The 24569-nt window shown below is 38.6% G+C and overlaps 1 protein-coding gene across 2 annotated transcripts in view; it reads left to right on the top strand.

Annotated features, from left to right (window-relative positions):
• Positions 1–11611: 11611 nt before the first annotated feature.
• ACSL4 (acyl-CoA synthetase long chain family member 4) overlaps positions 11612–24569 on the top strand; it is an 81753-nt gene continuing 68795 nt past the window's right edge. For both annotated transcript variants that reach the window (XM_081043681.1, XM_081043682.1), the window contains exon 1: positions 11612–11799. The gene's annotated coding sequence lies outside the window, so the exon portion shown is untranslated. The remainder of the gene's footprint in view (positions 11800–24569) is intronic.

The raw sequence follows: 24569 nt of genomic DNA on the forward strand, positions 1-24569 counted from the left end.
AAATTGTGTGTGTGTGTGTGTGTGTGTGTGTGTGTGTGTGTCCAATACCTTTTTGGCCACATTATTGTTGGGGTTAAAAGACGTTTCAGAGCATAGGTGTGCTTGAGTAAAATCAAACTTCTTACCCTAGCCTATAAAATTCTTAAAAGCAGCTTTCCCCACCTTTCTGTCTTCTCCATGCCCTTCTGCCCGTGGCTCTCTTGATCCATTTAGCTGTACAAAGCCCAAGCCCAGACTGGCTTTATGACCTTTACACTTCATGATCCTTCTGCCTGGTCCACTCTTCCCCCAGACCTGGGCATGGTTGTCTCCTTTTCATCATTCCCATCTCAGCTCAAATGTCACCTTCTCAGCAAAGCCTTTCCTAATCACCCTGTCTAAAGTACACCTCCACACACAAGATACTCAATCTCACAGTTTTATGTTGGCCATAGGACTTACTACTTTCTGAAGTTATTTGTTTGTCCTCTACATTAACATACAAGCTCCTGAGGCACAAGGATCATGTATCTCTAGTTTACCTTGTATCTGTGTGCCCTACAACTAGTCTGGCACAGAGACACAGTTAAATAAACATTTGTTAAATGACTGAATGGATGGATGAATGAACATGGAGTAAGGAATTAAAATTTCTGGAAATTCTTAATTTGTAGGATATGTTTTGTGCTTCTTTAGCCTTTTAAGAAAAAATTAAAATTGGGAGTAAAATTTTAAAACATGGACTATTTATTTATTTATTTATTTATTTTAATTGATTAGTTTCAGGTGTACAAGACAAGGTAATACTTAGACGTTCATCATTTATATCCCTCACACTGTGAACCTGGACTATTTTAAAAGAACCATTTACAGTTTGAATGCTTCATCATTTAGGAACACACTATATATTATATAAATTTTGTTAGGTTATAAAATGTTTATACTTATATACTGCACGAGAATGAAGAATTTATTCAAGTAATTGTGAATTTAGTATTAATTTTTTAAAAATTAAAATGGGGGGCCGGCCCGGTGGCTCAGGCGGTTAGAGCTCCATGCTCCTAACGCCAAAGGCTGCCGGTTCGATTCCCACATGGGCCAGTGAGCTCTCAACCACAAGGTTGCCGGTTCAACTCCTCAACTCCCATAAGGGATGGTGGGCTCCACCCCCTGCATCTAAGATTGAACCCGGCACCTTGAGCTGAGCTGCCGTTGAGCTCCCGGATGTCTCAGTGGGTTGGAATGTGTCCTCTTAATCACAAGGTTGCTGGTTGGACTCCCTCAAGGGATGGTGGGCTGTGCCCCTGCAACTAGAAAACGGCAACTGGACCTGGAGCTGAGCTGCGCCTTCCACAACTAAGACTGAAAGGACAACAACTTGAAGCTGAACGGCACCCTCCATCCCCAATAAAGTCTTGTTCCCCTTCCCCAATTAAAAAAAAATAAAATAAAATGGTATTCCTAGATATTTAATAGAAGCAGAAAACCCCTTGAGGTGAGATGAAAAACATCAGTGCAGAAGCTGAAGGTTTTAGGAGTTAGGGTCCTAAGCAGATTGTAGAAAACAGACATTCTTAAAAATTGAGCCAAGAATCTTCCTGGCACCAGCCCCTGAGAATCTCACATTTTCGGCAATACTGGAAAGTTGCTTTTTGATATTGGTCTTACAGGCTTTGAATATTTGCTGATACAGTTAAATGAAATAGCAAGAATGTCATAAAAGTGGCAGAGCAATAAGGAAGGCAATGGTAGACGGGGCAAGTTGACTCTCAACTCCATGTCTCCACTGGGTAAGAAGGAGGTTGCAACCTGGAGTGCACCTTTGTGCAGTAGATTGAGCATTTGAAGATAATCAACAAATGTATTGGAAAAGTTTGCTTTTTTCCCCCATAAAAAAATAGGCGAAGGAGAAGAAATCATCTTTCTCCTCAAAATTTCCACTTCCTTTCTTAGACACATTCCACATAAATTGAACAGACCACATTTTCCTGTTTTCCTTGGATATTCCTGATGGTTTTTTATCCAAGCAATTCAGAGCACTTAATAAGTAAAGATATGGTAATTTTGTTTAGGTTAGATTGTGAAACCTCTGGGAAATTGATATGGTAATGTAGCAAAGTAGGATGAGCTTTGATCCAAGAGTCAGGAGATCTATGTTTCAGTAGCTGGTTCTGAAATAGTTTTGTAACCTTGGATAAATTACCTAACCTCTTGGAGCCCCAGTTTTCTCATTTGTAAATAAATGAATTCTGGACTCTAGATTAACTGTAAAGTCCTTTACAGCTCTAGAATTCTATTTGAGAAGTTCGTGTGTTGTGTACTTTACATTTCAAAGGCAAAAGAACTCTTTCTTTGTTGCATGTGTAGAAATTAAAACTGTTGCCTCAGTTCAAACCTACGTGTATCAACAGAATAAGTTAAAAAGGAAAGAAAAAGGGCGCAGGGACACAGACTTCCAAGTTCTGAAGTCACGCTCCTCTTTGTATGCTAGCCAAAGGCCTAGGTACACTTATATGTGTGGTGATCTGCCCTCTGCCCTGAGGTTTCTTAATCTACGTTTTGCAATGTGTGTTGTACATGTTTGTTTATCAAACACAGTGCAACTGGCTCAGACAGGACACAGCACTATTTCCTAGTCAGTGGCTAAAACATTTCTCATTTCCTGAACTTTTCCAGTCTTAAATTCCATAACTTCTTCAACCACAAATAAAGACACATTGACTTTCATTTAATCTGATGATGCATTTTATTTTCTGAAGAAAGATACTGGGTTTTGAAATTTGCCCCTCCCCCCACTTCACTTGACAGAAAAGTTATAATAAATGGTAAGGTGATTTTTCCCTGGCTCCACAGGGATTTCCCTTCAGGCCTTCTAACACAGGACCCAGGTAGCTCTAGGTCACCTCATTGCCAGGAGAGCACAATTGGCAATGCTAGTCCCTGATGAGAAGTCAAGAGCTTAAGATCTCTCTGGGAAGGGTTATGTTACATTTAGGTACAGCACAGCATGAGCTTGTTCATAATCCTGGGATTAAAAAAAATATGAAGCCAATGGAAAAGAAGCTCGTCATCTCAGATGAAAGTAGCCGATATGGTTTTTGCATTAGTATTTATTTCCAATTTTAGAGGTTTTCTCATGTTTAAAAACTAACAGATAAGGATTCTACCAAAATTTACTATCACAAAACTTTATTAGGGAGCTGATCTGATCTGCATTATCTAAAGACCTGTTTTTGATATTTTTATTACCTCCTCTATTTCTCTTATGTTAATTTACTGGTGTACTTTGCATCAGTATTTTCCTTAGGCTTCTGTATTTAGCCTTTCTTTCAGCCCTAACGTCACTTGTTTATTTCCAAAAAAGCAGCGGCTTCTGCAAAATGCTGGGAAACAGGGTAGAGTATGGGGTGTGGGAGATGGAGGTGCGATTTAAGCTGAAGGGACTTTTAAGGTTAGTGTATTCTGTTCAATTAAGCTGTTTCACCCATGACTTCTTTTCCCCAGTAGAATGTTAAAATATTGATTCCTGCCAAAATTTTTTCCAACCTCACATCCTAAACAAAAGAAACAACCTCTCTACCCTGAATTAAACATTATTTTGTGTTGTTGACTTATTTCAAGAATCATTATATTTAATTTAAAATAACCTTTACGATTTTACAGCAGATCAGTGCATGCACTTGTTTTCTTATTGGGGTCTATTTATCAATGGGACTATCACTACAAATTGTTGTTTTCAATTTCTTTTGAAAACTAGAGGAAAAGTGTTTTGGTAATAAGAGTCAGTTACCTTGAAATGTATCACTTGATTCAGCAAGTCTACATATGGGAGTTACTCTATCAAACTAATTAGAGAGACATGCAAATTCGTAGTCAAGGATGTTCGCAACAGCATCATTTATATTACAGGAAAAATTTAGGAACCAACCTAAATGCCCCACAAACAATGAGGGACTAGTTAAATAAATTATGTGATATCTATGTACTAGAATATTATGTACCCCTAAACATCGTTTTAAAGACTTTTTTAATAACATGGGGGAAGAGCTCTTGTTAAACGATAAGTCAAAAAAAGCACAGAATACTATATATATACAGAATGGTTTTAATTTTGGGAAAAAATATGCATAAGAAGAAACTAGTAAAAAAAAAATCAAAATGTTAATAGTGGCTCTCCCTAGGCTGCAGAATTGTGGATTTAAAAAGCATTCTTTAGGTATTTTTGTGTTTTCCATATTATCTATGTAACAATTATTATTTTTAGAAAAAGATATAAAAAGTTATCAAACATTTTAATGAAAGGAAATAGCATTGTTTGTCTATTGGATTGGCAAGATTTTTTTTTCAGGGTTTGAGTCAATGTTATTTATTTAGTTATTAAAATTTTTAATTGGGGAACAGTGTGTTTTTCCAGGGCCCATCAGCTCCAAGTCAAGTCATTGTCCTTCAATCTAGTTGTGGAGGGCGCTGCTCAGCTCCAAGTCCAGTGGCCATTTTCAATCTTTAGTTGCGGAGGGTGTAGCCCACCATTCCAAGTGGGAATTGAACCAGCAACTTTGTTGTTGAGAGCTTGAGCTCTAACCAACTGAGCCACCCGGCCGCCCACGATTGGCAAGATTTTTAAAGATTGTTAATAGTCAGTGTTTTCAAGAATATGAAGAAAGTAGCACTCACACTCTAAGTAGGAGTGCAAATTGGTTTGGCCCTTTTAAAAGACAATTTGACAGTATCTTTTAAAATTTAAAATGTACACACTTGGGGTGGCCAGTTAGCTCAGTTGGTTAGAGCGTAGTGCTGGTAGCACCAAGGATGCCGGTTTGATCCCCACATGGGCCACTGTGAGATGTGCCCTCCTTAAAAAAAAAAAAAAGGATCTGGACACTGATAGTAACCACTTTGAGCACCTCTTGTGATTGCAGAAGTCAAACGTGACTTGTATTCATCTTTTGCTATTGGCATATATTGAGAATTACAATTTTAATTGTTTTTCCTTTCTTAAAATGTGTATATACCAGATTGTTCATAGTTATCACTGTGGAGCGGGATTAGTGATTCTTTTACTTTATATACTTCCATTTGAACAAAGGAAGTGAACATATACTTCTTTTGTAAAAAAAATAATAATAAAGTCAATCAATGGAAAAGTAGGGCTTACCATGCGAAATTTTGCTTTGCAAATAGCCTTTCAGGGATGTATTAGTCTATGTACAGTAATGAACAGTTACAAAGGTTTAGAGAACTTCACATGTGGCCTAATTTACACCATGGCTCAATAAAGAGAGAATAGTCACAGGGATGAACTTATTCATAAACTTACCTAGTTTGCCATATGTAAATTATTCCCAGTGGCAACAAAATCAGAAATTTATGGTTTCATAAATAGCATTGAAAATAGCTGTCATGCAGGGTGTCATGCGGGGTCTCTGGTCCCGCTCCCCACATAAGAACGCAGGACATGGTGAGGCCAAAAAGGAACACCCACGGAGCCATAGATCTGGGAGTGATACCACTATAGTCTCCTTGGCGGCTGGGTTGGAGACACAGGAGCCACACTATCTGCATCCTGCCTTTCGCTTTTCTGCCAACCAAACAACCCCACTTACTAACTGCAATCCGCCGTGCTAATTGCAATCCACGCTTGCTAGCTCAGCCACCATCTTCTTGCTAGCCCCCATTTTCTGCTAGCGTAGCCATGGCAGTTACATTAGTGGCCAATGGCTCACTGGTTACAGCTGACGGCCAATTAGCCACAGCTGATGGCCATCTACTACTTGAGTGAGCATCTTTCTACGTAGGGCGAGCGCCTGGAAACTGCACTCCTCGCTCTGTCCCCACAATAGCTTATAGAAAGTTGAGGTTAGCCACCCATTTGAAAACTACCTGTATAGATGGTCTGGATTAGATACATATCATAGCTAAAAGGGACTGTCATGCGGGGCGTCCAGCAGGGTCTCAGCTCCCGCTCCCCACATAAGAACGCAGGATACGGTGAGGCCAAAAAGGAACATAGGTAGGGGAATCATACCACTATATTCTTGCTGGCGGTTGAGTTGGAGACACAGGAAGCAGGAGCCACACTGTTCACAACTCTCACTACACTGTTTGCAGGCTCAGCCACCATCTTCTTGCTAGCCCCCATTCTTTCTGCTAGCGTAGCCACAGCAGTTATATTGGCCAATGGCTTACGGGATACAGCTGACGGCCAACTAGCCACAGCTGATGGCCATCTGATCACAGTTGATGGCCATTTACTACCCGAGCCAGCACCTTTCTATGTGAGGCCGAGAGCCTGGAAACTGCTTTCTGGGGCTCTGTCCCCACAGGGACTCTCAAAATCTGTGAGTTTACCTTCAAGGTATTTGCTTTAAACGTCTTTTCATAGTAGGGCTTCCCCTATCACTATGATAGAAGTAGAATGTTCCAAAAGGAGACTTGGCTTGTCTTCTGGATGGGTTTATGTGATAATGAGATGGACATGTGACACATTGCTCATTCAGCTATATGCACCTTTTCCTCTGAAATAATAATAGTATTTACCTCACAGGCTTATTGTGAGGGTAAAATGAAATAATACATGTAAAGTTTTCAGGGGCAGTCCCTGGTACATAGTAAGTACTCAACAACCGATGGCCATTATTATTCGAACATGTTGCTAAAGATTTTCCATTTGAATAACAATAACTTGGCCTGTACCAGGTGCTGTATATGGTCCAAGTGAAGGGACAGTTTTATTACAGCATTTTAGTTTGAAGGATTGTTTTGAATAAATGTTTCAAAGCTTAAGCAGAGTGACTATCTAGCTATAATGACAGGGTTTGTCCATTTCATGGAAGGCATTATCAAAGGGTATATTTAGAAGATTGAAGGAAATGGAAGTTAGCTTGGAGGTCAGAGAGTGATTTAATGCATGAAAGTGAAGGTAGTAGTTGTAGACCACTTCTTAAGGACAGCTTTAAAGAAAGTCATTCAATAAATAGAAACTGGAGAAAGACTAGTGTGGTATAATGGAAGAATATGAGTTTTGCTTCTAGCTTCCTTTTTTTCTCATCTGTAAAATGAGGAGACTGGATTTGGTAATTATTAGCCAGCATTTACTACGCACTTGCCATAAGCCAGGCATTTTATGAGCATGATTTCATTTAATCCTCCCTGAGAACAACCTTATGAATGAGGTACCATTATTATCCCCAGTTTACAGATGAGGAGGCTAAGGCTCTGAAGAGATTATGTAACATGGTCTAGGGTGGTCCAAGTTTTAAAGCCCATATGTTTTCTATCCTGCTACTTTGCCTCTATGTGGCTTCCTGTCTGTAATAGTTAATGATTCCAATTTTAAAATTTTGTTGTTATTTGACTTGTCTTTTAAGAATGGGAGACAAAATCAAATCTTTCTGTATGTGAAAGGGAAGGAAAAACAGAAAAATTTAAGGTGAATTATGATATTGATGACATTTTCCCCTAACATTACTAGGCTTGAATCACTATAGAAAGTAGGTAAAAATATACCAAAAGTAATTTTCTTGCAGACTTGGTGACAACTATAGGCCATTTCATTTGCCTCTGGCCTTATGGATAATATATTTCATTCTCCCCCACCCCCCTTTTTGGGGAAGGTTGCTAAAGCAATTTGCAAGGATACTGTGATGGATTTCATTTAGAGGAGTGTTGTGCAGGTTGGCATGCGAGGTCTCAGCTCCCGCCCCCCACATAAGAACGCAGGATATGCTGAGGCCAAAAAGGAACACCCACGGAGCCATAGATAGGGGAGTCATACCACTATAGTCTCACTGGAGGCTGGATGAGACACACGCAGTAGGATCCACAGGATCCGCAGTCCGCCATTCACTTCTCTGCCTGCCAACCAACCAACCAATCAATGCAGCCCCGCAGTTACATCAGTAGCCAACTGGCTAACTGGTTACAGCTGATGGCTAATCGGTTACAGCTGATGGCCAACCGGTCACAGTTGGTCATTCACTAGCTGAGCCAGCACCTCCCCACTTGAGGCCAAGAGCCTGGAAACTGCTCTCTGTCCCCACAAGGAGATAGGATTTTGCTTTTAAAAAGACAAAGAATGAGTTAGTGAGAGACAGTGAAGTCAAGTTCCATTAAAATCCTGCTGGGATTTCAATTTGGACTGCACTGACTTTATAGATTAATTTGAGAAGAACTGACTTTTTACAATACTCTCTCTTACCATCCAGACGCATTAGATGTCTTTCCATTTGTTTTGGTTCTTCAATTAATTAAAAAAACCTGTAAAGTGTACCAGAATGAAAAGAAATGGCTACTTGAAAAGATAAAAGAGTCATTCCTCAAAAAATAACATTTATATCTGGCTACTATGCCTTTGGCCATTTTTGGAAGGAGTAGCTTAGGTTATTATTAATATTTATGCTCACAGTGAGATCGTGTTTCTAGGTTTCTGATTTCACCAGTTGTTTCAGACATGCCATTGAAGACAATATTTGACCTGGTTATTGGGTCTGAAAAAAATAAATTCTTGTTAACGACAAAACATAACTTGTCTATGCAAATATTATTATCAAGTCCTGCTGCTTGTAATTTCCTCCACAGGAGGAAATTATTATTTTACAAACCTGTGAAGTATGTTTAACATGTAAAGGCTTGTTACCTAGTCAATGAAGAACAGTTGTTTTCTGCTCTTCCATAAATAACTAATGCCAGGAGCAGCCCGGCTATCTGTTTCAGCTTCTTGTTACAGGAGAGTAAAATGGGCAAGGCCAAAATATCAGTACCTGCTAACAGAGCTGTCCTATTCAAGTCTGTTTGTCTTCAGACAGTTTAATTTTCATGCTTTCCGTGTTTTTCACGTTGTATTTTGAATCTGTCAATTGCACTGTTCAATTTCCTCTTTTCAATTTCCATATGTTTATCTCTTCTGTTTCTAATTGGGTTGGTAGTTTTGGGGAGGACTTAACACCGAGGAAGCCTGACGCAGTGGCTAGCACCCTGGTCTAGGAGTCATGAGAACTGTGGTAGGAAATCCAGGCTCTGATACTACTTAGTTGTGAGACTGGACAAGTCATTTGACCTGCATCTGGTTCTTCATCTGTAAAATAAGGATAATAATCCCCTGTCTTTCTAACTAGTAAACAATGGCGCAAATGTTCTCTCTAAAATGTCAGACAGCTGACAGGGAAAATGTTTTGCTCCTGGGTAGTAGTTCTGGAGGGTTTCTGATGTAAAGAAATTAAACAAGGTTTGTTTTAAACCATGAAAAAAAAGGAAAAAAAAAAGGAAAAGCTAGAAATAGTTTCCTTTTTGGAGATGTAGCTCTTCTTCCCTCTACATCCTGGGTGTGATTCACTGTAGAGTAAAAGGTGAGTTATGGTAGGTGATAAAGGTAGCCAGAACAATCAGCAATAGTTTCACAGACAATAGTTTAGTGGTTACCAGAGGGTAAGGGGGGTTGGGGGAGGGAGATGAGGGTAAGGGGATCAAATATATGGTGATGGAAGGAGAACTGACTCTGGGTGGTGAACACACAATGGGATTTATAGATGATGTAATACAGAATTGTACACCTGAAATCTATGTAATTTTACTAACAATTGTCACCCCAATAAATTAAAAAAAATAATAAAAAATGGTGTGAAAAGAATTCAAGTAGTTTCTTGGTTTGGTAAATATATCTATATCTATATTATACACACATGCATATACGTAGGTATGTATGTATGTATACAAATTCATATGTACAAAAACTGATAGCTTCAGGCTCTTTTTATACCTTCTAGATTTGGAGGAATTTCAGTAAGCTGAGGACTCAGTGTTTAGATGAAATTACCTAGTTGAAAAGGCCTGGGCTAAGTGACTGATAAAGTGACTGATAGTAAAGGAAATAGATGAAAGTACTCTTTAATTACAAATTCTTTTCCATTTTGGTCTAATGGATTGATTTATGTGCCACACTGGGTCTGTACTGTGTCTGTGTTTTAATTCCACAACAAGACAGTAACTTCGTGGCAGGTAGGGATCATCTTTTCTTCTATTTCGCATGTGTTAACTCTACTATAGATGACAGTGCTCTGTGTGGTAAGTTCTCACTTCATCAGTAGGTTCCGTGACTTTAAGCAAAACGAAATATATAATGAACCAATTTTACCCTATGTTAATTGATATAAACAGGAGTTAAGTTCCTATGGCATCTCATCAATGTTTTAACAAAACGACATTGAACAAATGACTTTATTCAAGGACCTGATGTACACTGTAGATATGCAGTGAATTATATAGCTGACACATGATTACTTATTTCTGGTATTACAACAGATCTCATAAAATAAAGATGACAAACTTGTTTGAAGTCCTGAACTTTCTAGGTCAATCGAAAAAGGAAGTTACAGGACCGCCATAGCAATAATTATAGGCATATTACATATAAGTGGATGGGCCTGTTGGAAATTGGATAAGTGATTCCATTGCAGAGTAGTAACATACAAAAGCTATAACTCCATGCTCTCTAATTGTGAGCCTCCAACCACCTATAGTGTCACCTGGAATGCTTATTAAAAATTCAAATCTCAGCTCCACTCAGATCTGAATCACAATACTCAGGTAGGGTTGTAGCTCCAGGTACCCATATTTTAACAAGTACCCCAGATGATTCAGATGCAAACAAAAGTTTAAGAAGGACTCCAGCCTGTACTCGTAAGTGGTCTCACACCTCACACACACGCACACACACGTTGTTACCTCCCGTAGTTCTACAGGAAAATGGAAAATAGCAAGTGAAATGAAATGTCCGTTACTAGCGGGAAGAGGAAGCTAGTCCTCCATTATGCACCAGGGAACTGGAAGAATACTGGCGCTTTATTTCTTTTGGTGATATATTTTTGGCAGTTTGTCGTGGCACATTTGCAATTATGGTCTGTATCTTTTGTAATTCTGAAACAGCATTTGGAGGACTGGCTCATAAGCAGCCATTAGGGCCAGTAAGATGTCACAGTGCTGCGGTGACTTTTCCTTATCAGTTGTGTGCTCTCTTGGCATTACACCATCGTGGATATGGAAGGCATAAAGTGAAAACCCTGCATCCCTGTGATATTTCACAAGTGGGAGGTAGCGAGGGTCTTTACGCTGTCAGAGGCCAGATAAATGGATAGAGGCATTAGCTCAGGCTTGGAGGTGCAAGATGCCTTTAAACAGAGAAATGTTAAGATCTCTCTCCCAAGGAAGGGCAGTGAAGTCCAAAGATGAATATCTTTAAAGGGCAGGTGGAAGATGACCCGAGGGGAACTTCAACCTGGGAGGCCAGCACAGGTGCAGGCCTGGGCCATTCCGCACCTCGCTGAAATCAGACAGGCGCACGGACCTTGAAAACACACTGGGTAACGAGGCCATCCAGCCCCGCAGCAGCGCTGGGAAGCGAGAGTCAGACCCTGCGGCGAGCCAGTCAGGCGCCGTTAGCCGAAGCCGCTTTTCTGCACCACCCCTCCCTCGCCGCAGCAGGCCCGCTCGGCCCCGCCTTTTCGGCTGACGTCCAGGGAGAGCGGAGGCGGGAGCGTGGGTGGGCCGAGCCTTGCGCCGCCCGGGATTCGGCCAGCTCAGCCACACCACCGCGCGCCCGCACTCCGCCCGCCCCTCCGGGTGCGTCTTTTCCGGGCTCGCGCGGCGCCGCTCCTCGCTCCGCCTCCGCCGGTCGTTGGGGTGCGCGCGCGCCGCTGCGGCTTTTTCTCCGGCCTTCGCGGTGCGCCCCTTGTCGCCCCAGCGCCAGCTGGCAAGAGGCTCCTTTCGGCCACCTTTCAGAGGGCAAGGCTCCGGCCGGCTGCGAGGACCTGGTGAGCAGCGCCTCCGGTGAGTAACCCCCGCTGGCGAGGCTGCGGCCCCAGCGCCCCTGCCCTGCGCATTCCGGCCCTGGCTCCGGCGGCGCCACCGTCCCGTACCTGAGCCCCGAGGCGTTTGAGAGGTCGTTTCCATTCTCTGAATCGGTTCGGTTTCTTCTTGAGCCCGGGCGATCTACTCGCCCGCCTCCCCCAGGGTCAGGAAGATCCCCGAGTTCTCTATATCTTCCCCTTTACTGGAGTCGGGGGTCCTTGAGACCCTGGCCTGTTTCTTCCTGCCGCTCACCGCCCCCCGAAAGCCAGAAGCATCTTGCTGATCGAGGTACTACCCTTTGCCATGACCTTTCCCAAAAATGTACATCAAGCGCTTGCCAGACTTCCCAACGACCTTTAGGGTGCCCCTAGACCTCAGCTCCATTTTTGTCCCCCCTGGGTCGATCCATATCCGAGGGTTAGCGGGTTTCTCTGGCCCCAGAAGCATCCGCCCTTTGAATATGAGGGATGCCGTGGCTTTCGATATCCTCTTAGCTTCCGTTTCTTTAGGTCTGTAAGAAAACAGCTAAATTTTAGCAAAAGCGTGCTCTTATTTTTTCCTGTTCTTTCCGTCTATATCCCTGTTCTCGGTAGGTGGTAAATATTTAGCGTTAGGTTTATTCACTTCCTCTTCCTCTCATTTCAGTGCCCTACAGAAAGAACTGTGGCTGATGCCTATAGCACATAGGAAAATTGAGGAGAACATGATTCATTGCCTAACCCCCATCAAGGGGTTACATATTTTAAATAAGACGTCATTTCTCCTCTTCACCACATCATCTCCTCCTTCAAAGGCATTTTCACCCTCTTCTAATGAATGTGCTCTATTCCCTCTTTTGACCTTAAAAAAAAATCATCGCTCTAAGAAACGACGGTGAGGTGCAGGATAAGGGCAAAATTGCATTTAAATGAATCTCTGAAAAAGTAAACGGTCTACTTTATGAACTAATAGTTTAATCAACGCCTCAGTTTCCTCAATTACGAGAATTGGAGTGTTGAACTTAAGGTTCTTTCTAGCGCTTTGATACTAGGACCTCTAAATTCATGCTTTAGTAACATGTTGCTGCATAACGGAGATTTATCCTGATTAAAACTCCATTAACCAGTAGTTGGCCTCTAACAGATAGTTTTAAATGTTCTTGATAAATAAGGCTGTATGCAACTGGAGATTCAATTATAGTACCAACAATGACCATATCAATCAAGATTTTAATAGTGTAAGGCCTCTTCCTTGAATTGTAAAATAGCTCATGTTTTCCACAGAAGCTGCTAAGTAAGCCGTGTAAGACTCCTGTAAGAATTAACACCCTCTCTGCCATTTAGGTGAAGAGTGAAACATTAAACTGTTAGTACAGCCCTTACACCATAAAGTACCTTATTGTTCTGATGTGAGAAGTAAGTTGACACCTAAAAGTCCATTGAAGGTGTAATGCAACAATGAAAAGCTTGAGTAAATTTAGGGTTTTTCCCCCTTAAAAAAATCCTATTTAAAAAAATAAGTGATTCAGAGTTTTTAGATTTTTGTTTTGGGTAGGGGTGGGATGGATGGAGAAAGGAAAGTCTTGCCCAATTTACTAGAGGAGAAATTTATTGGGACTCTGGAGAGGCTCAGACTCAGTTTCAGCTCTAGCTAGTTGTATAACTTTGAACACGTCCTTTTATCTCTTAGTTTTTGCATCCGTAAAAGCGTCCCCCAATTTGAATTCTTATACTGATATATATATATATATATATATATATGTATATATATATATATATGTATATAAAATCTATCATCTGTCTATCTGATGCAATGTGCATTAAGGCTGTGCCATATATCCTTAGTTATTCCAGTTGTTTAGAACGTTTTTCTCAAAGATCTGCAAAGGCTAGTTCCAATCTATATATGCATAATTCTTAATTCATCCTTATCAGATGAATTATACTATATTGTGGAGTCTATAAATGGGGAAGCATTTTATAAAAGTCAGGTATTGTTAACTTCTGTTTGCAAGTGAAATGTGTGAATACCACACTCTTTTAAAAAATGTTCATGGCTTTAAAAATTTTGTAAGAACTGCAAATGTAATTGACTAGGAACTTTAAAAGAATATGCAAGCATCTCATTCATTCATTCATTAGTTCATTCAATTTATCTTATTTCTTCATCTGTCACTTATTTTGTGCCAGGCCACCAGGATATGATGGTTACGACAGTACCTACCCTATGAGTTTATAGTCTGGGATGTTGGACGGGGTTGTGGAGAGATAGATGTATGTACTGTTTATTTTTATTAATGACAACAATAATCAAATCAGGGACATAAAGAAAATCCTGGAGACACTGATCGTATCCTGTAGGCTCTCTTGGCATTCCGGTTTTTATTTTTTCCTTCCTTGACTTTCAATTGCTGAGACTTTAGCAAAAATTAAGTTTCATTTTTCTACTCCTGCCACTGACTTGTCTTATATACTCTTTTCTTTCTTTCTTTTTTTCTTTCTGTTTATTTTGAGATAGTTGTAGATTCTCATAGAATTTTCAGAAATAATACACTTTATCTAATTTTCCTCATGGTAACATGAATAACTGGATTTAGTTATATGCAGTATTATGTGTAAATTTGTGTAACTACCACAAAAATTAAGAAGCAGAACAGTTCCATCACCCTTTTAGAGTCACAGCCATCTCCCTCCCTCCCTGACCCCTGGCAACCACTAATGTGTTTTCCATTCCTATAATTTTGCCATTTCAAGAATGCTATATAGATGGTATCATATAGTATGTAACTTTATGAGATTGGCTTTTTTCACTCAGTGTAATTCCCTGGAGATTCATGCAGGGCATGTATCTTGTATCAATAGTTCCTTTTCATTGCTGAGTCATATTCCATGGTGTGGATGTACTACCCGTAGTTTGTTTAACCATTCATCTCTTGAACGACATTGGGCTGTTTCCTGTTTTTTTTTGTTTGTTTGTTTGTTTTTGACCTATTATGAATAAAGCTCCTATGAACAATTGTGTAGTGGTTTTTGTGTGAACATAAATTCCCATTTCTCTGGGTGCAATTTCTCAAGAGTGCAATTGCTGATTGTATGGTAGCTGCATCTTTATAGTTTAATTGGAACTGCCAAACTTTTCCGGAATGGCTTACCATTTTACATTTCCACCAATAACATATGAATACTCCTCATGCTTGCCAGCATTTGGTGTTGTTACTACTTTTTTATTTTAGCCATTCTGATAGGTGTCTAGTGATATCTTGCTATAGTTTGAATTTACATTTCCTCAATGGCTAATGATGTTGATCATTTCATGTGCTCATTTGCCATCTCTGTCTTCAGTGAAATGTATGATGTGTCTCTTGTCAATTTTCTAGTTGGATTTTTTTGTTTTACTGTTGAGTTCTGAGTGTTCTTTATATATTCTAAATACTAGTCCTTTGTTGGATACATGGTTCGCAAGTGTATTATCCCAGTCTGTAGCTTGGTTTTTCATCCTCTTCATAGAGAGTTTCAAAGAACAAAAGTCTTTAATTTTGATGAGGCCCAGTTTATCAGCTTTTCCTTTCATCGATTGTGCCTTTGGTGTCAAGGAGTCTTATGTACCTTTGTTGTTTAATTTATTCCTTGCTGTTCTGTATAAATCCAGTACTTCTGCAAGCAGTGTGAACATTTTTTTTCTTTCACCAGTCCTGGAGCTCAAATGTATTCTGTGAACAAGTGCTCTTGATGGCTTAGAGTGTGAATACATATTCATACTCAGTGCTCTCAGTATATTAAAATGGCTGCTGTCCTTTTGTGCCTTAAACATATAATTTCTGCCTTACCAGGCTGTCAAGTGAAATATTAAAATTAATATTTTAAAATTAAATAGGCACACAGTGTGCCAAAGAGATTTTGGTTTTACTTTCTAAATTAAAAATATTTTGGCAAAATGTATAGTTTTTTAATTAATCAAGGTTTCTGGTAAATAATCCAAAGAATACATTTATGTTCTCATTTAAATGAACTTTGGATGTTCACTTCTGCATTTTTAGTAGTGAAATTGTGAATCATGACCATGGACTTTTTATACTGACTTGATTACCAGAATAATAGATAAAAGATCATTGAATTTGTATGTCTAGACCCTGTATATTTTACTTTTATAGTAGCTACTTAATGTTCATTCTAATTGTCTTTTAAAATAAACAGTTTTAAGGGGACTTGCAGTTTTATATTTTGAAAACTGCATATGCTCATTATGAGAAGAACTTACAGGAAAAGTTTAGTGATTGCTTTTGAGTATTCATTTCTGTAAGATGGTATTGAAATGATTACTTGTCCCTTCAATTTCACTATATTTGCTCCAATACGTGTATAGCAGGAGTAGTGGACGCCTACTTTGAAAAGATCAATCATAGGTATAAGGCAAGGGCTAGCAAAAAACTGCCAATGACCAAATCCTGCCCACCGCCTTTTTTTTTTTTTTAACTTCTGTTATAAAACAGCCACATCCTTTCATTTATGTATTTTCTGGCTGCATTCAAAATATGTCAGAGGTGAAATAGAATTTACGGCCCTAAAAGCCTACTTAATCTCTGGTCCTTTACAGAAAAAGTTTACCCAGAGACAAAGCAATCCTATAAATCATTGAGTCTCTGAGTTACAAAGGAAATTTAACAAAATTTACCTTGATTTTCAGTACCTTTTAGTTATATGTCCTTGGGAAATTGTGGTTGGGAAGATTGTATTCATTTTCTTTACTAAGTCTACAAGGTACTGTGGTCTAGGGACAGCATTAAGGAATGGCTGGGGAGTTAGGAAGGTCCATTTTGTTGTCAAGTATGGGCTGTTTCAATGTGAATGTAAATTTACAGGTACCACAATTATTCGGGTTCATGCAGAAAGAGGCTTGTGTGGTCCGGATGTCCTTTGGCATTCCTGCTGTGAGGGTGCTAATGAGAGCAAAGAATGGCAGTGCTGTTGCTCTTGCTCCCAAAATTTCTATGTGATTTTAAATACATAGTAGTTTGAGCCTATGAAGCTGAACTTAGACTGTTAGTTTATTATTTTCTTTCCACAGCTTTCTTTTTTTTTAAATTTATTGGGGTGACATTTGTTAGTAAAATTACATAGATTTCAGGTGTACAATTCTGTATTACATCATCTATAAATCCCATTGTGTGTTCACCACCCAGAATCAGTTCTCCTTCCATCACCATATGTTTGATCCCCCTTACCCTCATCTTGCACCCCCCAGCCCCCCTTCCCCTCTGGTAACCACTAAACTATTGTCTGTGTCTATGAGTTTTTGTTTCTCATTTGTTTGTCTTGTTTTGTTGTTTTTGGTTTATACACCACATATCAGTAAAATCATATGGTTCTCTGTCTTATCATATGCTTTTTCTGTCTGACTTATTTCACTTAGCATTATGCTCTCAAGATCCATCCATGTTGTCACAAATGTTCCTGTATCATCTTTCCTTACCGCTGAATAGTACTCCATTGTGTATATATACCACAACTTCTTTATCCATTCATCTATCGAAGGACATTGTGGTTGTTTCCATGTCTTGGCCACCGTAAACAATCCACAGCTTGCTTTTGTAAGTTAAAAGTTGATATTTTAGTTCTTTTAAATACCATGTGTGATGCTGAAAATGGAAATTGAGTTAGGATAGTTGGCTATACATTTAGAAAGAGATTACCACCTCACATCGTACACAAAAATAAATTAAGTATATATTTTAAAAATCTAAGCATATATTTAAAAAACTTCTGGAAAGCGTAGGGCAACCATAACAAAGTTAAAAAGACAAATTACAGACTGGGGGAAAATGACTTCTACATAGGCAGTAGAAGATTTATTGGCTTCCACTTAACTGACTCACGACATTAAATGATGCTCTTCATTTCCTTTGTAAAATACACTGAACACTTTTTGTTGCTAAGTTGGTCTCCAGATGCTTGTGTACCCATCAGTAGAACAGATGCTTTTATTACTGAACCTGTATATGCTGGTTATTCTTGTTTTTGTAAATAAGTAATTTATTTTCATATTTTGTAACATGATAAAATATGATTAGTGGGGAATTGACGTTCTTACTAAAAATTTGCAGATGAAATGATATGTCTAGGATTTACTTCCAAGTTGTATGGGGTTTGGTGGATGTGCAGAGTGCATAGAGATGCAAAAGAAATAAAATACAGCACATACGGATAATTTTTGAAGCTAGGTGATAGTTACATTGCGCTCATTTTTTTTTTATTCAAAACAAGTTGAGTGTTTTGGAAAGAGTTGATGAAAGCAAGTTATTACTGTTCAATTAGGGTAAGACACCAATAAATGATTTGTATAAAATAAATATAGAACTCTAAAAGGGTTCTTCACTCATTTGCTTTGCAAGTGTCTTAAGTTCTTTAAACTTCTGTGTTTAAGAATTCAGTTTAAATTTCTTTACAATCAATGGGCCTGGAGTTAAAAAGGTTTTGTTCTCTTGGCACTATATCAAAAGTTTGATGAATGAGTGTACATTTACTACTGATAAAATGAAATGAAGATAAAACAAACGTTTGTCATGTGCATATTTTTTATGATTGTTTACCTTAATTGACCTTTTCAATTAACTAATCAACTGTTCCAAATAATATTAGATTAAAAGGCTTCTATTATGTATTTATGATATGTAAAGAGCTCCAATAAATCAATAAATAGGCACCCATTAGAAAAAGTGGCAGAGGGTTATGAATTGGCATTTCCAAGAAAAAACAAATGAAAATCATGACTAAAAAAAGGAAAGATGCTCAAATTCACTCCAGTAATTAGGGAAATGAAAACCATTGTTAAAGAACAAAATTCAGCCAAGTAAATTTGAAACTCTGATTGGCTTTATTAAGCAATTCGTGAATCAGGCAACATCCCTTTTATCTAACAGGGTGTTCTTAGGGGTTGCACAACATGGAAGGTTTTTATAGGAAGAAGGGTGTGGCAGGGGTGATTTTAGGAAAAGAAAGGATTATTTTATCCTACAGATTACCTTATTAGTATTGATCAAGACTGGTTTAAAATTCCACTCCTGGAAGAGAATGAAGCTGCAGTTAGGTAAGTTTTGGTTTGGTTATGTGGCTAAGCAAAAGTGACTCCATTTTGGCTGTTTTTTTTTTTTATATAAAAAACACCGTTTTCACCAAATACATTGGCAAAATCTATAATATCCACTTTAAAAAGAAATTGGTACTGTCATGCACTACTAATGAGAGCGGATTGTATCACTTTTTGATAAACAATACCAAAATTCTTTCATGTTAAAATGTTATACATGTATTTTGACCCAGCAATTCTGTTAGGAAAATATTCTAGGGAAACATCTGCACATGTGTATGAACATATGTATAAGATTTCACTGCCGTGAAACAAACAGGTTATAACAATGAAAACTTGGCAGCAACCTAAATGTCAATCAATAAGGTAATGGTTTAAATAGTAATATGCTCTTCTATGGAGTATCATAGAGCTTTTAAAGGGAAGAAACCTCTTGGACGTATATAAACTGACTCAGGAGTTCTAAAGTATGTTGTTAAAGGGGTGAGGGGAGGGAGTGAGTTATAACACATTTCATATACCATTATTCCACTTATCTGAAAAAACAAGGCCTTTATCATGTGTATAGATAATACAAAAAGGTCTAATCGATACCACAAATAGTTATTTCTTTTTTTTATTAAATTTATTGGGGTGACAATTGTTAGTAAATTTACATAGATTTCAGGTGTACAATTCTGTATTACATCATCTATAAATCCCATTGTGTGTGCACCACCCAGAGTCAGTTCTCCTTCCATCACCATTTATTTGAACCCCCTTACCCTCATTACCCACCCCCACCCCCTTACCCTCTGGTAACCACTAAACTATTGTCTGTGTCTATGAGTTTTTCTTTCTCATTTGTCTCATTCTTTTGTTGTTTTTGGTTTATATACCACATATCAGTGAAATCATATCAGTGAAATCTGCTTTTTCTGTCTGACTTATTTCACTTAGCATTATACTCTCAAGATCCATCCATGTTGTCACAAATGCTCCTATATCATCTTTCCTTAACGCCGAATAGTATTCCATTGTGTGTATATACCACAACTTCTTTATCCATTCATCTATCGAAGGACATTTTGGTTGTTTCCATGTCTTGGCCACCGTAAACAAAGCTGCAGTGAACATTGGAGTACACGTGTCTTTATAGAGAAATGTTTTCAGATTTTTTGGGTAGATACCCAGGAGAGCGATTGCTGGGTCGTATGGTAATTCTATTCGTAATTTCTTGAGGAACCTCCACACTGCCTTCCATAGCGGCTGCACCAATCTGCATTCCCACCAACAGTGTATCAGGGTTCCTTTTTCTCCACAGCCTCTCCAACACTTGTTACTACACAAATAGTTATTTCTAGAGGAAAAGGGAGCGGTGTTAGGGAAAGGCCTCATGGGGATGCTTTTACTTTTAACCCTAAACAGTTCTACAGTGTATTTCTAAATTTATGATTACTATTTTGATAGTAACTGTACAGATTAATAATATGAAACATTTACACAATGGAGGATACTTGCAATGCTATTCTTCATTGTACATTATACAATGACACTGTGCTAGAAATGTAGTGCTTTGTATAATACTTAGTGGGCACACAGGTATTTTAAAAAATAATTTTGTCCCTTTGTTAAAGTATTGTATTTTCTAAATTTTCTCCACTGAAGATATAAGTATAAATAAGAATTTAAAACACTGCAGTCCTGTACCCAGACAGTTCTGTTGTCAACTTTGTGCACATATGTTTGTGTACATGCATGTATGGACACGTGTACACACATATACGAGTATACACTTGTGCAGGCATGTGTGCAAACGTATTTTTCTACAAAAATGGATTCTTTCTGAAGAATTTGTAACTTGCTTCCTTTAACTTGACACTATATTGTGAGCGTCTCTCACGAGATTGGTTAACACTGAGTAAGTGAAAAAGACATCTTGGTCAGAAAAGAACAACACAGTATTATGTAAATATAGTGTTCCATTCTGATTAAAATAACTGGTCTCTAGGACAAACTATATTTTTTTTAAAAAGTCATGGTCACCAAAAGTAAATAACCATGGAATTTTTAAATCCTCAATGTTGAACCAGTTTAGTTCTGATTTGAATTTAACTATGAACATGTTATTTAAATTGTAGTGACTAGGAATGATGTATAAGTGCAATATATTAAAATGTCATTAGGAGTCTTGGGTGGTGTTTGGTTTTAATGAAGATTTTAAAAGTGAGCTTGAACAGTTTTTTGGTTCAGGGGAAAAACAACTAATTTTTGGTGAAGGCGTGGGCATAATTGTATTCTTTTACAACATACAAAAAAACCTAGGTATCTGTAGCAACATGAATCTTTTGTGTATGGTATCCCAGTCTATCATATATAAAATGGAATATTAGGAGAACTGTGTTGGAGAACCAAACTTGATTTTGGCAAGTATAGGTATGTATTCTGCTCTCTCATGTCATCTAGAAGCATTAATTATGCACATCTGCTGAAAGCTCAGTATAAAATCTTCAGGTTTATGCAGTGAGTCTTAGAGGTGAAATACCTCACTTTACGCTGAAGACTTTTTCGATACTTGAATCATTTTCCATGAATTCATAGACTATTTTACAACAGAAGAGTGCCGTGGAGAGAGTAGTGTTAATGTGAGGGCCATTGTAGCTGCTCATATTTTTTTTTTACAGCGATTGAAACTATTCCTGTTCTTCAAGGCACATGGTGTGTTTTGGCCTTTTTGGAATTGATTTCATAGCATGAGGATTTTTCTCTCATAGGTGCTGTCAAATTAGCAGATTTTACAGGGGAGCCAGGATAGAGGTTCCCTATTTCTCTCACTTGATTAATGACAGAGACATGTAAGAGTAGACCATTAGAGAGAAGTTGAAAATGTGTGGATTCTAGTGGTTATGAAGTTAATGCAGTGGAAGGCATGGTGAAATACCTGTGTTCTGATTATTGCCTTTAATATGTGCTGAAAGTATTTTAATACTATAAAAAAGTAATGATAGTGTTTTGAAGGACCACTCCTCTGGGGTTATTTGAGTGATGAGTCATAAAAGGAAACCTGGAGAAATGGGCAGCGCCGCTATAGTTGAGATGATGATCAGTCATTATGCTCAGAATACAGGTTTCCCCTGCTACCCGAAAGTAGAGCATTCCTATGAAAACTTTTCCTAAGCCAAAATAGCATAAAGCGAAGAAACAATCACCTTAGGACACATCTTGCTAACGGGTGCACAGAATAAATCGAGATAAAGTACAGAATAAATCGAGATGCTCACAGACACAGTTCAGTTCTGTGCTGAGCTGCTGAGTGTAGTTCCGAGGGAAGGAGCTGGGGGTGTGGGCTGCCTCTGTAATGGCTGCTGCAAACAAACAAACAAACAAACAAACAAATGCTGAATGCTTTTTTCACAAAAGCAAAAATCCTCGTTGGATTTCTTTCTGTTAGCAAAAACAGAATGTAATAAAATGAACTTTTGAAAAGTGGGGGATACCTGCATGTTAATCATTCCTGCTTCTCAAATAAACTGAAAGTTGAAAACTTCCCTCAGACAGGAAACAGGGACTTGGTGAATGAGCTTAAAATTCAGTCTTGGCTTTGAAAACATAAGAGAAGAGTGAACTAATGCTAATATTTCATGGGATGAATCCAAGTAAAAAGATGCTATGTTCCACATGACCACTGAAGGTACTAAGTTGAGATGTAGCTTAAAAGAATAGCTAATAAATCATAACTTGACCAAGGGATCGAACTGGGCAGAACTATAATAGCTATAAACAATTGTCAGATGAATGTGTTTCAGACAAATAGAGCAGGGGAAAAAATAGACCAGGGATAATGGTATTCTTAGACCTGGAACCACGGAAATATTCAGGATTTGGTCAAGTGCAAGATTAGTCTAGGATGGTATAAAGTAAAATATTTGGGATTCTCTCTGTGCCCAGGCAGTTCCCTACAGGAGTAGGTTAGAATTTCTGTGAAGCAAGTAGTTTCCGTAACGTGGAAACTAGAAAAGGCAGGGTTCGGGCTCTCTGTTGGTGATTTATAGCAACCTGCAGATGGGAGGCTATGTAGTGTTTATTTCCCCTAATAGAGATGTCATAGCATATTCATTCAAATATAGTTACAGGTTATACATTTTAAAGCAAAATGACTGAACTTGTAAGGATGCTGTACAGCTCAAATATCCCCCCCCCAAATTTTTTGATTCCTTTACCTAGATTTTGTTTTTAGTATCAAGTGTGAAGGTCAGGATTTTTATGTGGGAGTAGGTTTGTAATTTATACACATATTGACATTAATTTTCGTATCTTGACCACCAAGAGATTGTTGAGTATTAAAATGTTTGTAGGGAAGTAGCTTTTTTAAGGAAATACCCCCAAAGTTTGCTTCTTTATAGGTGGTGTCCTTTACAGTGTTTTTGGAAGAGACAATGGCAAATGGAAACCTTTGTGGTGAATCCCCCACCTCTTTTTCTTTGCCTGTTTTGAAATGGAGTTTCCCCACATCACTTTTCATCATTTTTTTTTGGACTCAGTGGTAGAACTGAACAAGGGGTGATTCTCGACCTCAGGAGTACCAAGTATACAGTGGGGATAAAAAGACATTTGTACCAACTACCGTGTTTCCCCGAAAAGAAGATCTAGCCAGACAATCAGCTCTAATGCGTCTTTTGGAGCAAAAATTAGTATAAGACCCGGTCTTATTTTACTATAATACAATACCACACCACACCACACCACGTCTTATATAAGACCGGGTCTTATATTAGTTTTTGCTTTCTACCCAGCTCAGTGGGGTTACCTTGGGAGAACATTCCAGTGCTCAGATATAGACCCCCCCCCCAAATCCCTGTGTCTTGCGGGTACCCTGCATTTATGCCATTGTTCTTTGGTTTCATGAAATGTTGGTGTGGAGTGGTTAGCCTATGATTGCAGTGATAACCTTTGTTAAAATGGGAGGTTTGTTCCTAACAAAGTTTTCAGACAGCTGAGCTTTTTCTCAAAAAGCCCATAACCCTAAAGATTGTAGTTTATTTTTAAACCTCTTTATAGAGAAAGGTCTTGATTTCAATCTTGTTTCAAATTTACCTCAGCTGAAGAAGACTGTTTACCACCTCCCTCCCTGCTTCGTCTGAAGGGTCCTGTTGCTGAGGGCACTGCTGGCAGGAAAGAATAGGTGGATGCTATGCTAGGGACTGACCAGAGGCAGAGGAGATGCCAGTGAGTCTATGCTGTCTAGCCAGTGTACCTTGAGTTTTGAAAACAGGAATCTCAACTCCAGTTTGTACTTTAGAGACATATTTTTAAAACAAGTTGTAGCCCATGGGGTTCCTTAAGCTAAGTGTATAACTAAACAGCGTCATTTAGTTCAGTATCATTTCACTATAACCTTGTGAGTTGCCTGCGGAACTTAACTCCTGTGTATGTCAACCAGACTATGCTAACGATTGATTTCCTTATACATGGTTTTGTTTCAAGTTGCAGAACATATCAATGACATTAAGTGAGGACTTACTATATATGTAGTGAGAGGCCCTACATTATTTAATATCACAGTCTCCAGCAGAAATCTGCAATATTGAGTCAAAACTCTACGTGTATTTCTCAAAGGTGGGATTATTGTTATATATAACACTTATGTTACTTTAAAGACTTTAATGAGATGCAGGCTACTCATTTCGAAGCAGCCAATTTTGATTGAA

This window comes from Rhinolophus hipposideros, assembly GCF_964194185.1.
Source record: "Rhinolophus hipposideros genome assembly, chromosome: X".
Classification (NCBI taxonomy): domain Eukaryota; kingdom Metazoa; phylum Chordata; class Mammalia; order Chiroptera; family Rhinolophidae; genus Rhinolophus; species Rhinolophus hipposideros.